This window comes from Rattus norvegicus, chromosome 1, assembly GCF_021556685.1.
Source record: "Rattus norvegicus strain SHRSP/BbbUtx chromosome 1, alternate assembly SHRSP_T2T, whole genome shotgun sequence".
Taxonomy (NCBI): domain Eukaryota; kingdom Metazoa; phylum Chordata; class Mammalia; order Rodentia; family Muridae; genus Rattus; species Rattus norvegicus.
In genome coordinates, this window is record NC_141534.1 from 82,762,935 (window position 1) to 82,781,023 (window position 18,089).

At 38.0% G+C, this 18,089-nt stretch overlaps 1 pseudogene; it reads left to right on the top strand.

Annotated features, from left to right (window-relative positions):
- Positions 1 to 7,250: 7,250 nt before the first annotated feature.
- On the top strand, positions 7,251 to 16,482 carry LOC148007231 (NACHT, LRR and PYD domains-containing protein 4B-like; annotated as a pseudogene).
- The last annotated feature ends 1,607 nt before the right edge of the window (positions 16,483 to 18,089 follow it).

Below are 18,089 nucleotides of genomic sequence, written 5' to 3' on the forward strand. Positions count from 1 at the left end.
AAATTGAAGATTTCAGAAGACAGAAAGAGCTCCATGCTCATCGATTGGAAGAATTAATATAGTAAAAATGGACATTTTGCCAAAAACAATCTGCAAATTCAGTGCAACTCCCTACACATTTCAACTCAATTCTTCATAGAGATAGAAAGAGCAATTTGGAAATTCATCAGGAATAACAAAAAATAAAATAAAATATGTCAATAAAACTAAACTCAACAATAAAAGACCTTCTGGGGAAATTTCTGACCAAGAAGTATTACAGAGCAATAGTCATAAAAAAATTGTATGTTTTTTTGTACATGGAGAAGCCAACTGATCATTGGAATAGAATGTAAATTCCAGAGACGACACCACACACCTATGGTTACTTTTCTTTGACAAAGGAGCCATAACCTTTCAATGAAAAGAAAAGAAAAGAAAAAAAGAAAAGAAAAAGAGCATTTTCAGCAAATGGTGTTGATTCAACTAGAGATCAGCATATAGAAAAATACAAATTGATCCATTCTTATCACAATGTGCAAAGCTTAAGTCCAAGTTGATGAAGACCTCCACATCAAACAAGATACAATCAATCTAACAGAAGAAAAAGTAGGGAAGATTCTTGAACACATGGGCATGGGGGAAAATTTCCTGAACAAAACACCAATGGCTTATGCTCTAAGATGAAGAATCAACAAAAGGGATCTCATAAAACACCAAAGCCTCTATAAGGCAAGGATACTGTCATTAGGAAAAAATGGCAACCAACAGATTGGGAAAGATCTTTACCAATCCTACATATGATTGAGTCCTACTATCCAAAATGTGCAAAAAAAAAGTTAGATTCCAGAGAGCCAAATAACCATATTAACAATGGGGTACAAGATAAATAAATAATTCTCAGCAGAGGAACACTGAGTGGCCGAGAATCACATGAAGAATTGTTCAAGATCCTTAGTCATCAGGGAAATGCAAATCAAAACAACCCTGAGATATCACCTCATACCAGTCAGAATGCTTAAGATAAAAAACTCATGTGACAGCTGATGCTGGCCAGGATGTGATGAAATAGGAACACTATTCCATTTTTCGTGGGATTGAAAATTGGTACAACCACTCTAGAAATCAGTCTGGAGATTATTCAGAAAATTGGACCCAGCTATACCTCTCCTGGGTATATACCTAAAAGATGCTCCAACATACAACCAAGACATATGCTCCACTATGTTTATAGCAGCCTTATTTATAACAGCCAGAAAATGGAAAGAAACGAGATGCCCTTCAATAGAGGAATAGATTCAGAAAATGTGGTACATTTACACAATGGTGTACTGTTCAGTGATCAAAAATATTAACTTCATGAAATTCACAGGCAAATGGAGTGAACTAGAAAATGTCATCCTGAGTGAGATAGCCCAATCACAGAAAAAACACACATGGCATGTATTCACTTATAAGTCAATATTAGTCCAAAAGCTCGAATTACCCAAGATAGAATCCACAGGCCACATTAATCTCAACAAGAAGCATGGCCAAAATGTGGATGCTTCACACCTTCTTAAAAGGGGGAATAAAAATATCCATAGGAGGTGTTATGGAAGAAACGTTTAGAGGAGGGACCAAAGGAACAGCCATTCAGAGCCTTCCCCACATGTAGCCCATAAACATATCAAGACTAGATAGATTGTTGAAGCAAAGAAATGCATGCTGACAGAAACCAGACATAGATATCTCCTGAGAGACACAACCAGAGCATTTCAAATACAGAGGCGAACCCTAGCAGCAAACCACTATACTGAGAACAGGACCCTGGTGGACAAATTAGAGAAATGATTGAAAGAGCTGAAGGTGCTTGCAACACCATAAGAACAACAATGCCAACCAACCAGAGCTTCCAGGTAATAAACCAATACCCAAGACTAAACATGGACGGACCCGTGGTTCCAACTGCATATGGTACCCTTGGTCCTTCCAAGGTTGGACCCCCAGTGCAAGAGAATTTCGGGGTGGGCAGTAGTAGGGGGAGTGGATGGGGTAACACCCTTATGGGGAGGAGAAGGGGATGGGGGCTTATGGACAGGCAAACAGGATAGGGAATAACATTTTAAATGTAAATAAAGAAATATATCCAATAATAAAAAAAGAAAAAAAAAGGAAAGGAATGCCCTATCAAGGTGCAAAAACAAATAGAACACTAAATAGGCAGGACCAAAAAAAATTACTACAACATGTAATGAAACAACAAATGAATAGATCCAAGAAATGATATCATTAGCTCCAAGGGAAAGGGACTAATTCACATATAGAGAGGCAGGGTCATCAGATTGAGACCTGGCATTTATGTGGAGACTATGAAAATCATCAGGCTTGCACAAATGTTCTACAAGTTAAAAAATACAAGAGATGCCATCCAGACTATTATGTCGAGGAAAATTATCAACCAAAATTGACAGAAAAAAGCATGTTTGTTGATAAAATCAATTATAAATAAAGTTTTCTTTCATATGATTTTAAAAAAAGGAAACAAGCAACTTTGTCAGGTAGGAATTTGGAAGTATCCTCAAGTATGTACCAGGGACCTGGGAGGTGAGATACTCTAAGTAATCAAAGGGCAGGACCCTATACGAAATGCCCTAAAATGGGCAAAGGGAACTTTAAAGCCAATCTCCAGGAGAAAGAAAAAATTATGTTTGGGATGGGGATACTTTCCCCCAGTTTAATCTCTGACCCATAATTGTTCATATCTGAAAGAAGGGCAGTGATGAAAATGGAAAAGAGGCTGAAGAAGAGAAAGTCCAGCAACAGGCCCAAAGTGGGATCCATCTCACTGTGAGGCCCAAAGACTGAAAATACATTGATGCTATGGAGGACTCACAAAAAGGGAACTATTGGGGTTGGGGATTTAGCTCAGTAGTAGAGCGCTTGCTTAGCTTGGGTTCGGTCCCCAGCTCCGAAAAAAAAGAAAAAAGAAAAAAGAAAAAAGAAAGAAAAAAGGGAACGATTACAACTAACTGCCTTCTGAAAGACCCAACAAGTAGCTGAAAGAGTCAGATGCATATATTAATGAACAGAAAGTGCTCATTCCTGTGGAAAATTTCAGAAAAAGTTGAACAAAGCCTAGGAGGAGAGCCAGCAGTTTCAATTTAACTTGGACCCCTAGATATCACAGATACTGGATCACCATCCAGGCAGCATAACAAAGGTTGATATGAGGCTCCCAACACATATAGAGCAGAGGATTCCTGGGTGTGGGTTCAGTCAGAGAATATGCACCTAACCGTCAAGAAACTGGATGAGTTTAGAGGTCTATTGAGAAGAGGGATGGGGCTGGGAACATCCTCTTGGAGACAGGGAACTGGGAGGAGATATGTGATGTGGAACAGTAACTGGGTGGCTCAGGGGTGAGAATAAAATTTGGAGTGTAAAAAAAATGAATAATTAAAAAATCCTTGTAAAACAAACAAATAACTAAAAAATGTGCCTCTGTGTGTGTGTATGTGTGTGTGTGTGTGTGTGTGTGTGTGTGTGAGAGAGAGAGAGAGAGAGAGAGAGAGAGAGAGACTATGATTTGCTTATAGTATTCCTCCACTTTAAATTTTCTTCTCTCCATTTTCTTCCCAAACATCAGGCCCTAAGAGAGTCTTTTTTTTCCTGCCATAAATATGGTCTTTTGTGTATGTTGAAAAATTTGAAGATATATTTTCAAAAATGACACCTATGCATGAATGTGTATGGAATTATGTGTGTGTGTGTGTGCAGTGCCTGCAGTGGCCAGGCCCTTGGATATGGGTCCAGTGGATACTCATTTTTAGCTAACTGATGAGTGTGCTGGAAATCATTCTCAGGACGTCTTCCAGAGTAATCACTTCCCTTAACTACTGATTCCACTCTCTAGTTCCATTATTCTATATTTTTAATGTCAGTGTGACAGTACCTGTTTGCATTATTATGCAGCACTCTTATGTTTATAATAATACCATTTTTCAAGTTTGTGTTATTATGGCAAACATGTATAATTACACTCTCTTACGTGTACACCTCAGACTATGTGGCCAGGGTTAACAGACAATGATATTTGAGTTTCGAGAGCCATGCAGTCTGCCATACATTATTGTTATATTTGCTATCCTGATAGGACAGATGTACATAGCAGAGTACAAATATGTTCAAGAGTATCATGTGTGAACACCATGCTCTTGGTTTTGAATGAATATGTTCTTTAAGGACATAGCTAATCAAAATAAAATAATAACTAATAAATGAGAAAAATAAACATTATATAGACTAGAAAGATAGATAGATAGATAGATAGATAGATAGATAGATAGATAGATAGATAGATAGATAGATAAGTAGGTAGTTACATAGATAGCTAGATAAATAGATGCCTATATACCTTTGGTTAAATTGATAGGGGAAGTCTCTTTAAGGTAAGCAACTGTAGTTCCCATGAAGAACAGAGTATACTCTCAAGTGATATTGCCAACTGAAAAAAAAATAATGGTAATAAGCTTATATTGACCATTCAGTCTCTCATGACATCCAGCAGAAACCAGAATGGGAAAGGGAAATTAGTTGGAGCTCTAAATTGTGCTATCTCTCCCTGGCTAATTTTCCCATCATTCTAGTGCCTCCTCCTAATCCCACTGCATCCATTTTTATATCAAGGGGTAAACAGGCATAAAAACTTCTTGAAATGGATCATTATTTGTGTGATCTCAAGGGCATACTACTTTTACTCATGAGCTGTTTTAATCTCTTTCCTTCCTGTTGCAGATTTGTGGTTCAGCCAATTCCTAGAAAAGAACCCAAGAGGACCCTGGGCTTAGAAATACTTGCCTCTAAAATGGGGAAAATGAACAACCTCACTTCAAGTGTCAGCTTCGGAAATAGCACGAAAAATGTTTAACTGTGTACCCTTCATGACTCACAGAGTTATGCCATTGGTCCAGTGCCAGTAAAAATCTCACATTAACAAGCATTTGTTTAAGTCCACAGACTTCTAAAAACAGATATCATAAAGAGGATGAAGAAATGACTCAGTGTCTAGGAGCATGTCTCACTCTTGCAAAGAACCTGAGTTTAATTCCCAACACCCATGTGGGTATGCTCATGGAGTGCTCTAATCCAGCTCTGTGCATACCAAACACCTGTGAGCTGTACAGGAACCCTCAAACACATTATTAAAAATAAAAATATGTTTTTAAGGGTACATTTTATAAGTTAAAATAATTAGATCAGATTATATATGGGAAAAGTTTAACTTAATTTTGATATATGACCCACTTTCTGACTCAGTGCATCCAACAATATATCGAGCTCATCTAAAGAAGAAGCTGAACCAAGATTATTCTAGAATGTTCAAAATCATATTCAAAATTTCTTTCTGGATGATTATGATCACCTTGAGAACATTTTCGTAATAAAGCCAAATGAAAGATGCCATAAATGGTTTTTCTAAAAGGTGTAGCTGGAATTGGTCAGACTATTCTGTTAAAAAATATAATGCTTGTCTGGTCAGAAGGTCTGTCTAGCGTCTCTAAACAAATACTCCTATATCATTCACTTCTGCTTTCAACATGTTAAACATATGAAGACAGCAAGACTGTCTGATCTAATCTACAGACAGTGGTACAGTCCCTCAGCTCTCAAGGAAGATATCCTATCCCAATGAGAGAAAATCTCATTTGTTGGGGATCACATACCGTTACAGGGACTTATGGGAGTAGGCCAGGATAGAGACATCTCAGAAGACTGTGGCAGTTCCTTGCAAAAAGGTATCGTGTCTGGAATTGTGAGAATCAGGAGACAAGCCTGTCCAGGGGAACCTCCATCTGAAATAAGGGACCGCCTAAAGTTGATCAGAATGGAGACATCTCAGTAACTCAAGGCAGCTCTTTGTAAAAAACAGTTGTTCTAATTTCTCCTAAACTTAGCCCTGAAAAATGGCTGTATATATTTCATTCGGGCATGATTGCTTTGCAGTTGGCCTTGGTGTGCATGATTATTCAATTATGTATAACTTTCTTATATCTTTCTCCTTCTGCTCTAGTGAATTCAGTGAAACTATACAATTAAGAATTGAGGCATAGCAGCACAGCACATCACAGGGTTAATGACCCAGGTGCATGCTACGTGTTCTCATCTTGGAAAAGCTGTAATAACTGCACAATGGTAGTTCCAGATTAATGTTTGACTTTCAAAGAAAGTTGAAGTAATTATTAGAAAATTAATTAAAGCCAATATTGGGACCCCAAGAAAGGAACCAAAAAATATTGAACTTATGAAATAAGTTTTGTACAACGTTTGAGAGTGGTTCCTGAATAAGCAAGTATAGAATACATTATATCTTATACTGGTAAAATTATGTTAAAACCATGGGACTCCAAGGAGTTTCATTGTGTGCATTGAACATAAGGCAACAGCTAACAGAACCACTGGGTTAAGGGTTACCCATGATTCTTTCTGATCATTGCCTAGCAGCTTTGCTTATATCATTTATCATTACAGCTTGTCAAGGAAGTGCAAGTAGCTGACTTCAGACCTCTGAGGTCTGAAGTATAATAACGTAAAAGTTAAAGCTTAAATAATGATAAGTTTGCAATTATTATCATTTTGGCTACAGGCCTGGGAATAGGGGAAACTTGAAACTTTGGGAAACAATTGTATTACTTGATTCAATTTGGTATGCACTTATTCTTTTGAATTTGATTTTTTCAATGATTATACAATGCCTTTTTTTACCTGCTTTTGGAGTATTGATAAAGATTTAATCAAGAAAAATTTGATAGAGTATGATAAGAGCATGAGAAAAGTGAGTGAAGAAAGAATGTGAGGTGTGAGGAGAAGTGTGTGTGTGAGAGAAAGGACAGAGAATGTGAGGTGTGTGTGTGAGAGTAAAAGGATGGTGTATGTGGTATGTGTGAGATGTATATGAAGATTGAGCATGAGAGTGAAAGGGGAATGATTGGAGGTGTTTAGGAGTGTGAGAGATGGAAAAAAGTAGAGTGCACAGAAGAAAAGCAGAATGCACAAAAGAATACATTATCTGTGCAGACTTAAGATGTGAGTGAGTGAGCAGGAGAGAAAGAAGGCAGAGAGTAAGAGAGAAGAGAGAAATTGTAAGCATTGAAAAATTGCCTGTCAGTTTGTACCCCAAAAGTTGTCTGTGTATATTTATTGTGTGCCTTCCAGATATTCCTGCTTCAAGTTGAGAACTCTGATCCTGAACCAAGACTACACACTTATTTATCACTGACATCTTAGAAGAGATGGAATGGGATTTCACCATATCAGAGTCAGAAGTGTGTGACAATTGCATAGAGAATCATCCAGTAAAAGTATTGCTGAGCAGATTGCTCTGGAAGAAGAAACTCCCCAAATCCTTTCTCAAATCTCCACTGCTTTTGAGTGTTTTCAAAACTTTAAGGACATGAATGTAGACACAAATGTGATAAAAAATTAAAGGGTTTAAAGAGAGAAATATTAAGATATATTTCCACAGATTGTTCCAAGAAGGGAACAGAACTCAGGAGGTCCTCGATTTGGTGAGAGAAAACTCACTGTATATAAAGCCCTGTTAGAGAAAACTCACTGTATATCAGGCCCCTGAGGTATGCTGTATGGTGGCTACTTATCTTAAAATGAACTACAGCAGGGAAAAGACCAAGTCTTTGTTTGATGATGTACCACCTCCCTGTATACCACTCACATCTTCAATTTGTTCATTCCCCCAAATGCCCAATATCCAAGTAAGAAAAACAGGGCTTGTGTTTTCTAGCTGCCAATGAAATATGGACTGACATTTTTATTTAGTGAGGAGGCTCTCAGGAAAAACAGGATCATGGAAACTGTCATTCCCTAAACGATTTAAGATTGGAATTCTTGATCAGAGCAGGAAATCTAAAAGTTCTTACATATTCTTCCACCTGTCTGTCCAGGAGTTCTGTGCTGCTATGTTTTATCTGCTACATACCCAATGGGATCAGTCTAGTCAGGATGTTCACTGTATAGACATAATTCTCTTTACTTTTCTAAAGAAGGTCAAAGTACAGAAGATTTTTGGGGTTGTTTCATTTTTGACCTTTTACATGTATGGTAACAAGAAAAGCTAGAAACATTTTTTGGCTACCAGTTGTCTCAGCAATTGAGAAAAAAAATTATTTGAGTGGATGGAAATCCTATGTAACACCAAAGACCCTAAATTAAAAATAAACAGCACAAAGGTCTTTTATTATCTGTGTGATATGGAAGAGGAAGTCTTTGTACAGTCAGCAATAAGCTGTATGGAACAGATCAACGTTGTGGTTAAGGAATATTCTGATCTTATTTGCAACCTACTGTTTAAACTATAGATCTGCACAAAAAGATTTATCCATTCCAATCCAAAATGTCCTGAATGAATGTATGTCCTGTATGCGAGTATTTTCACTATCTTAACTTTCTGTCCTATTTTCAAAATTGGTCCCTATGTATCTGAGACTTATAAAAACAGACTTAGAACACACCCTTATTAGTTCACAATGGCAAGTGTTCAGCCTAGAAAACATATACATACAAAAAAACACACAACACCAACAAAAACAAAAACAGACTCAAGAAGTTCTCTGTGTGAGTGTCTCTATGTACATATAAGTGGATATATATATATATATGACATATATATATGTGTGTATATATATGTATGTGTGTATGCATGTATGTAAATATGCACATATAAGTAAAAAATCAAAGATTTCGATGATAGATTCTATTTTTTAAGACTCAATTTTATTGTGTGCATAAATGACCACAACTTAACTATTCACACATGTGGAAAAGGCCTCAGAGGTGAAAGGTATCAGCAGATTCCCTGGAAGTATAGTTAAATAGCTGTAGGTGCAGAGATCCAAATTCTTAATATCATGAGAATTCTTTTTTTTTCCTTTTCTGTGTGTGTGTGTGTGTGTGTGTGTGTGTTTAACCTTTATTAACTTGAGTATTTCTTATTTACATTTCAATTGTTATTCCCTTTCCTGATTTCTGGGCCAACCCTAACCCCTCCCCCTCCCTTTCTATATTGGTGTTCCCCTCTCCAGCATCCCCCCATTGCCCCCCACTCCCAAGAATCATGTTCACTGGGGCTTCACTCTTGGCAGGACCAAGGGCTTCCCCTTCCACTGGTGCTCTTACTAGGCTATTCATTGCTACCTATGAGATTGGAGCCCAGGGTCAGTCCATGTATAGTCTTTGTGTAGTGGCTTAGGTCCTGGAAGCTCTGGTTGTTGGCATTATTGTTTATATGGGATTTCGAGCCCCATCAAGTTCTTCCAGTCCTTTCTCTGATTCCTTCAACAGGGGACCCGTTCTTAGTTGAGTGGTTTGCTGCTGGCATTCAACTATGTATTTGCTGTATTCTGACTGTGTCTCTCAGGAAAAATCTACATCTGGATCCTGTCTGCCTGGACTTCTTTGCTTCATCCATCTTATCTAATTGGGTGGCTGTATAAGTATGGGTCACCTGTGGGGCAGGCTGTGAATGAGTGTTCCTTCTGCCTCAGTTTTAAACTTTGCCTCCCTATTCCCTGCCAAGGGTTTTCATGTTCCCCTTTTAAAGAAGGAGTGAACCATATGCATTTTGGTCATCCCTCTTGAGTTTCATGTGTTCTGTGCATCTAGGGCAATTCAAGTATTTGGACTAATAGCCACTTATCAATGAGTACATACCATGTGTGTTTTTCTGTCATTGGGTTAGCTCACTCAGGATGATATTTTCCAGTTCCATTCATTTGCCTCTGAATTTCATAAAGTCATTGTTTTTGATAGCTGAGTAATATTCCATTGTGTAGATGTACTATATTTTCTGTATCCATTCCTCTGTTGAAGGACATCTGGGTTCTTTCCACTTTCTGGCTATTATAAATAAGGCTGCTATGAACATAGTGGAGCCTGTGTCTTTGTTATATTTTGGGGCATTTTTTGGGTATATGCCCAAGAGAGGTATAGCTGGGTCCTCAGGTAGTTCAATGTCCAATTTTCTGAGGAACCTCCAGACTGATTTCCAGAATGGTTGTACCAGTCTGCAATCCCACCAACAATAGAGGATTGTTCCTCTTTCCCCACATCCTCCCCAGAATTTGCTGTCACCTGAGATTTAGATCTTAGCCATTCTCATTGGTGTGAGGCGAAATCTCAGGGTTGTTTTGATTTGCATTTCCTTTGTGACTATAGATGTTGAACATTTCTTTAGGTGTTTCTCAGCCATTCAGCATTCCTCAGCTGTGAATTCTTTGTTTAGCTCTAAACTACATTTTTTAATATGGTTGTTTGTCTCCCTGCAGTCTGACTTATTGGGTTCTTTGTATATTTTGGATAAAAGCCCTCTATCTGTTGTAGGATTGGTAAAGATCTTTTCCCAATCTGTTGGTTGTATTTTTGTCCTAACCACAGTGTCCTTTGCCTTACAGAAGCTTTGCAGTTTAATGAGATCCCATTTGTTGATTCTTGATTTTAGAACATAGGCCATTGGTGTTTTGTTCAGGAAATTTTCTCCAGTGCCCATGTGTTCGCGATGCTTCCCCACTTTTTCTTCTATCAGTTTGAGTGTATATGGTTTGATGTGGTGGTCCTTGATCCACTTGGACTTAAGCTTTGTACAGGGCAATAAGCATGGATCGATATGCATTCTTCTACATGTTGACCTCCAGTTGAACCACCATCATTTGCTGAAAATCCTTTCTTTTTTCCATTGGATGGATTTGAATCCTTTGTCAAAAATCAAGTGACCATAGGTGCGTGGGTTCATTTCTGGTTCTTCACTTCTATTCCACTGATCTATCTGTCTGTCTCTGTACCAATACCATGCAGTTTTTATCACTATTGCTCTGTAATACTGCTTGAGTTCAGGGATAGTGATTCCCCCTGAAGTCCTTTTATTGTTGAGGGTAGTTTTACCTATCCTGGGTTTTTTCGTTATTCCAGATGAACTTGCAAATTGTTCTGTCTAACTCTTTGAAGAATTGGATTGGTATTTTGATGGGGATTGCATTGAATCTGTAGATCGCTTTGGTAAAATGGCTATTTTTACCCTATTAATCCTGCCAATCCATGAGCATGGGAGATCTTTCCACCTTCAGAGGTCTTCTTCAATTTCTTTCTTCAGAGTCTTGAAGGTCTTATTGTACAGATCTTTTACTTGCTTGGTTAAAGTCACACTGACGTATTTCATATTATTTGGGACTATTATGAAGGGTGTCGTTTCCCTAATTTCTTTCTCAGCTTGTTTCTCTTTTAAGTAGATGAAGGCTACTGATTTATTTGAGTTAATATTATACTCAGCCACTTTGCTGAAGGTGTTTATCAGCTTTAGTAGTTCTCTGGTGGAACTTTTGGGATCACTTAAATATACTATCATACCATCTGCATATAGTGATATTTTGAGTTCTTCTTTTCCAATCTGTATCCCATTGATCTCCTTTTATTGTCTGATTGCTCTGGCTACAACTTCAAGAACTATATTGAATAAGTAGGGAGAGAGCATTTGTCCATTTCCTGCAGATTTTCAAGTTTTGTTGAATAAAAGTTTTTGTAGTAGGATCTGATGATTTTTTGAATTCCTCTGATTCAGTATTTATGTCACCCTTTTCATTTCTGATTTTGTTTTTTAATTTGGACACACTCTCTCTGTCCTCTCATTATTCTGGCTAAGGGTTTATCTATCTTGTTGATTTTCTCAAAGAACCAAATTTTGTTTTTGTTGATTCTGTCTATGGTCCTTTTGTTTCTATTTGGTTGATTTCAGCTCTAAGTTTGATTATTTCCTGCCTTCTACTCCTCCTGGTTGTATTTGCTTCTTTTTGTTCTAGTGCTATTAGGTGTGCTGTCATGCTGCTGACATATGCTCTCTCCTCTTTCTTTCTGCGTGCACTGAGAGCTATGAGTTTTCCTATTTGCACAGCTTTCATTGTGTCCCACAAGTTTGGGTATGTTGTACCTTCCTTTTAATTAAATTCTAAGAAGTCTTTAATTTCTTTCTTTATTTCTTCCTTGACCAGGTTATAATTGAGTAGAGCATTGTACAACTTCCGTGTATATGTGGGCATTCTTCCCTTATTACTATTGAAGACCAGACTTAGCAGGTGGTGTTCTGATAGGACACATGGAATTATTTTTATCTTTCTGTATCTGTTGAGGCCTGTTTTATGACCAATTATATGGTCAATTTTTGAGAAATTTCCATGAGGTGGTGAGAAGAGGTGTATCCTTTTGCTTTAGGAAGGAATGTTCTATAAATATCTGTTAAGTCCATTTGGTTCATGACTTCTCTTAATCTATGTCTCTATTTAATTTCTGTTTCCATGACATGTCCATTGATGAGAGTGGGGTGTTGAAATCTTCTACTATTATTGTGTGAGGTGCAATGCGATTTCAGCTTTAGTAAGGTTTCTTTTATGTATGTAGGTGTCATTGTATTTGGAGCATAGATATTTAGAATTGAGAGTTCATCTTGGTGGATTTTTCCTTTGATGCATATGAAGTGTCCTTCCTTTTCTTTTTTGCTGCCTTTTAGTTGAAAATCGATTTTATTCTATATTAGAATGGCTACTCCAGCTTACTTCTTCTGACCATTTGCTTAAGAAAGTTGTTTTCCACCCTTTCACTCTGAGATAGTGTCTGTCTTTGTTTCTGAGGTGTGTTTCCTGTAGTCAGCAGATTGCAGGATCCTCATTGCCTATCCAATTTGTTAATCTATGTCTTTTTATTGGGGAGTTGAGACCATTGATGTTGAGAGATATTAAGGAATAGTGACTATTGGTTCCTGTTATATTTATATTTAGATGTGAGGTTATGTTTGTGTACTTTCTTCTCTTTGTTTTGTTTCCAAGACAATTAGTTTCTTGCTTTTTCTAGGGTGTAGCTTGCCTCTTTATGTTGGGCTTTACCATTCATTATCCTTTTTAGTGCTGAATTTTTAGAAAGGTATTTTGTACACTTGGTATTGTCATGGAATATCTTGATTTCTCCATCTATGTAAACTGAGAGTTTTGCAGGATACAGTAACCTGGGATGGCATTTGTGTTCTCTTAGTGTCTGTATGACATCTTTGCAGGATCTTCTGGGTTTTATAGTCTCTGGCGAGAAATCTGCTGCGATTCCGATAGGTCTGCCTTTATATGTTACTTGACCTTTTCCCTTATTGTTTTAAATATTCTTTCTTTATTTTGTGCATTTGGTGTTTTGACTACTATGTGACAGGGGGAGTTTCTTCTCTGGTCCAGTCTATTTGGAGTTCTGTAGGCTTACTATATGTTTATAGACATTTCTTTCTTTAGGTCAGGAAAGTTTTCATCTATGATTTCGTTAAAGATATTTACTTGTCCTTTGAGCTGGGAGTCTTCACTCTCTTCTATACCTATTATCCTTAGGTTTGATCTTCTCATTGAATCCTAGATTTCCTGTATGTTTTGGACTAGTAGCTTTTTCTGTTTTACATTATCTTTGATAGTGTGTCAATGATTTCTATGGAATCTTCTGCTCCTGAGACTCTCTCTTCTATTTCTTGCATTCTGTTGGTGATGCTCGTATCTACGGCTCCTTGTCTCTTCCTTTGGATTTCTATATCCAGGGTTGTTTCCCTGTGTTCTTTCTTCATTGGTTCTATTTCCATTTTTAATTCCCTCAACAGTTTGATTTCGTTTTCCTGTAATTCTTTCAGCATTTATGTGATTCCTCTCTATATGGTTCTACTTGTTTATTTATGTTTTCCTGCATTTCTCTAAGGGAGTTCTTCATGTCTTTCTTGAAGTCCTCCAGCATCATGATCAAATATGATTTTAAATCTAGATCTTGCTTTTCTGGTGTGTTTGGATATTCCGTGTTTGCTTTGGTGGGAGAATTGGGCTCCGATGATGTCATGTATTCTTCGTTTCTGCTGCTTGGGTTCCTGTGCTTGCCTCTCACCATCTAATTTTCTCCGGTGTAAATTTATTCTGCTATTTCTGACAGTGGCTAGACCATCCTATAGGCCTGTGTATCAGGATTGCTGTAGACCTGTTTTCCTGTTTTCTTTCTGCCTGTTATGGGAACAGAGTGTTCTGCTTTTGGGCGTGTAGTCTTTCCTGTCTACTGGTATTCAGTTGTTCTTGTGGGACTGTGTCCTGAGTCGATCAGGCAGGTCGCTTGGAGCAGAAAAGTTGGTCTCACCTGTGGTCCTGTGACTCATGTGGCTCGTGGGGGACTGCTTTTTAGCTCTCCATAAGGGCGGCAACCAGGAGGGCCTGTGCTGCCTTTTCCAGGAGACCCCATGCACAGGGGTCCCAGACGGCGTTAGGTGTTTTCCTCTGGAGTCAGAAATGTGGGCAGAGTATAGTGTCTTCTGGCTTCCCAATCGTGTCTGCCCCTTTGAAGATTTAGCTTTCCCTCTCACAGGATTTGGGTGCAGAGAATTGTTGATCCGGGCCCCTCAGGTCTGGGCAGTGTCTAGAGCCTGGGGGACCTGCAGCTCCAGTGCTCCTATCTTCAGGTTCCCAGAGGCCTTATACAGTTTCCTCTTGGGCTAGGGATGTGGGCAGGGGTGGGCAGTATTGGTTGTCTCTCCTGCTCTGCAGTCTCAGGAGTGCCCACCTGTCCGGGCTGTGAGCTCTTTGTCCCTAGGGGTTTGGGAGAAGTGAGCTAAGAGCTGGGACCAGGGAGGCTGGGGCTCCAGCTAAAATGTCAAGCCAATTCTTGAGGGGCTCATTGATTGATGTCACCAATTCTAGCAGAGTTCAGAAGGGCTCATCTGCTGTTTCTGTAAAACAAGTTCCAAAAGGCAGACCACTGGCAAGCCAAGCATCTCCTCTCCAGCCAGTACTGCCCAATTGCCATTTCATTCTCCCAAGTGAAAAGTGGGAACCAAGACTGAAGAGCTGAGTATCATTTTCATCAAAATTCAACCTTACCTGCCTTGGCTTCTCCCCTCTCTCCATCTGTCTCCTGTCTCTCCTATCATGAGTACTCTTAAACTAACCACTAAACTATTTCAACTCTGATAGAAGCCATCTGGTGCCCCAATTGACTCATTAAAAGATATGGTATTTGATCGTATTAATATTTTATTTGTTAATTGTTTTGAGACAGGACCTTACTATATAGCTGTGGTAAGCCTAGAATTCTGATATCCATCTGCCAGTCTCCAGAGTACTGAGATTAAAGGCATGTGTTCAATTCCTGAATATGTTTCTTAATAATTTGTTATGCATATGTAGTTTTAGTAGTATCACATCAGTTCATATATAGAGGGGCCCAGAAACAGTTCAGTTCACAGAGTATTGTCTACTAGATACATCCTGAACTTGTTCCAAAACATCCTATAAAATCGAGTATAGTGGTGCATGTCTGTATTGCAAATACCCAGATAGTGTAACCAGATCAGATAATCAGGATCATCATTGCCTATATAGCAATTGTAGAACAAGCCTACACTATCTAACACAATGTATATAATACAAAATATTACATAAATGGAATCAGATATGGGGGTATCAAATTTGTAACAGTAGCACTCAGGTAACTGAGGAAAGATGTTCTCTGAGCATTTTAAACTAGTCTCAGATAGATACAAAGTGGTTTCCAGGAGAGTCTGGTCAAAAGAATGAGATTCTATCAAAAGAAAAAAAATGACCTGGAACAACAAAAATAAATTTGGATAATTTATGATCATTGACTCTTTTTTCCCATTGTGAGGATATAATCCAGGTCCTCATCTTCACTAGGGTGGTATGATTCCAGAAATTGCAACTCAAGATTTCTTGCACCCCTGACCCTTTGGAAACAGGGCTTAGCCTGTCACCAATATGTAGGGTTCTCAGAAACCTCTGGCCTTTTCTAGTAGATATTAATTGCATCTCTATACTCAAGGTATAGCAGGCAGAATCCCACTAACTTGCCACATGTCTGGCAAAGAACTTCAAATATGAAATAATCTTAGCTGGCTAACCTTTCTCAGTATGAGGAGACAGTTTGGTAGATGTATGTGCTGTGAATGGCTTGACTTAACTGTACTTAAATGAGTAGAATCTGAAAGTGCTGGCAGGAATTATGACTTATTTAGCTTTATTTCATGGGATTGAATGCCTCTATCTACATGTGTACATGTACTTGGTCTGCATACAATGACAATGGCAGACAGGGAGCAATGTCAGATATCTTTGGAATTGGAGTTGTGTAAGGTTGTGAGCCAGTATATTTATGCTGGAAGTGAACTCATGTTTCTGGGAGATGAACAGTTGATCTTAACCAGTGAGCCATCTTTCCAGCTTGAATTAATTTTCTAACAATGAAGTGTATTCATTTCTCTTCTGCTACAGAGAAAATCTCCTCATCTTTTGGCACCTTCTATGTACACATTTGTAAGGAAAGAGAACACACGCACTCCAAATGAAAGATATTAATTTCAATGAACTATTCTTTCAAATCTTATATAAGTATCTGAAGAACTCCAGCTTCATCCTTAAAATACTTGTGTATTTTAAAAGTCATCTTTGATTTAGTCATACCACGGAAGTTAGAAACTAGTCTTCCCAACATGTTTCAGATAACTCCATAAAGTCTTATGTAGTCTTAAGTGACTTCTCTCTGTTTAGTAACACTAATGTCTGTAACCAACTGTTTTTCATTTAGAATTATCACATGCATTATAGGATGATATTAGCATGAGTAGGGTTCTGCTTTCTAGGGGCTAGTAACTTCCTTATATGACAGCCAATTTTGCCTCCCCAAGTTTCTCAAAGTTCTGCATGTAAGAGGAAAAAACACCCAGTTTTAGAGTCAGTGAGCTGTGTCACATGGTTACAAAATTAGAGTTATGTAGTCATTATGGAGTATAGAATCCTGCAAAAGAGGAGATTATGTTGATAGTAAAGTGATGGAAACCTCTCTTTGTTCTGCAAGGTAAATAATGTGTTCGTTTTATGTGATAAGCACCTATTTTTTGAGTTGATTCAAAGTTACAATGAGGAGGACATGGACATTAGTGACACATTCCTCTCCCACAGTGATGTGTAAATGTTGTATAATAACTTGAATGAGGGAGAGCACAACATATAAAAACTGGAGTAAGTCTTTGTGTTCTTCTAGCTCATTGCTTCATCTCAAATGGGGCATCTTAATTTTGATTCACTTTCTGTGATGAAAATGACCTGACCTAAGCAATAATAGAAAAAATAATTACTGGATACAAAATTTCAGCTTATAGACTATTACTGTGGCTAGTAAGAGAAGCAGAAAAAAAAACCTGGAAGCATAGTCAGATTACATGCACAATCTAGAGGATGTATTAGTGCATGCAGGCTAGTGCTTATCTAACTTCCTCCACTCCTATACAGGTCAGGATCGTGCTTCCTGAGAAATGGTGCCAAACACAGAGAATGAGTCTTACCACCACAGTTAACTTCAAGAAATCACCCATAAACATTGTGGCATGTCATCTCTATCTGAAGAAGCCCTCAATGAAATGCCCTTTGTAGGTGAATTAAATTGTGTCATTACATCTGGTCAATGAAATGGATCAGTTGGTTAAGGCATTTGCTAAAAACACTATAACCTGAGTTCTACCCAAGGACCCATATGGAGAAAGGAGAGAAAACGTTCTATAAGTTTTCCTATTTTGCTAAACATCTCCATAGAATTTTTGCATGCTGTAGCATATGTATTTGGGAAATCATGTAGAATGTAAGTAAATAAAAGTATGTATTGCATATTGTTTAAAACATTGGGTTGTTATAAGCACTTTTTACCTCACTAAATGTCCAGAGTTCAATCCTCTTCCCTCATGTATTGGTTCACACATGTCTCTAACTCTAGATCCACAAGGTCTTATAACTTCTGACACAGCAGGCAAACATGAAATTTTACAAAAAAAAAGGTAAGCCTAATTTATTTTTTCTTAAAATGAACAGATTATGGAATGCAAACCTTCAGATTTCATGGCTTCCTACCTACCTTAGAACTCAGAACTCTCACTACTGATTATAAGTTCTATAGACATATGACTCCATTTGCTGAAAGATGGGAGCTTTCTGAATCATTGGGGGTTGGGGGGAGGTTTGTTCATTCCAGAAAACTTGAAATTACGATTGAATGTAAGCTTTGTG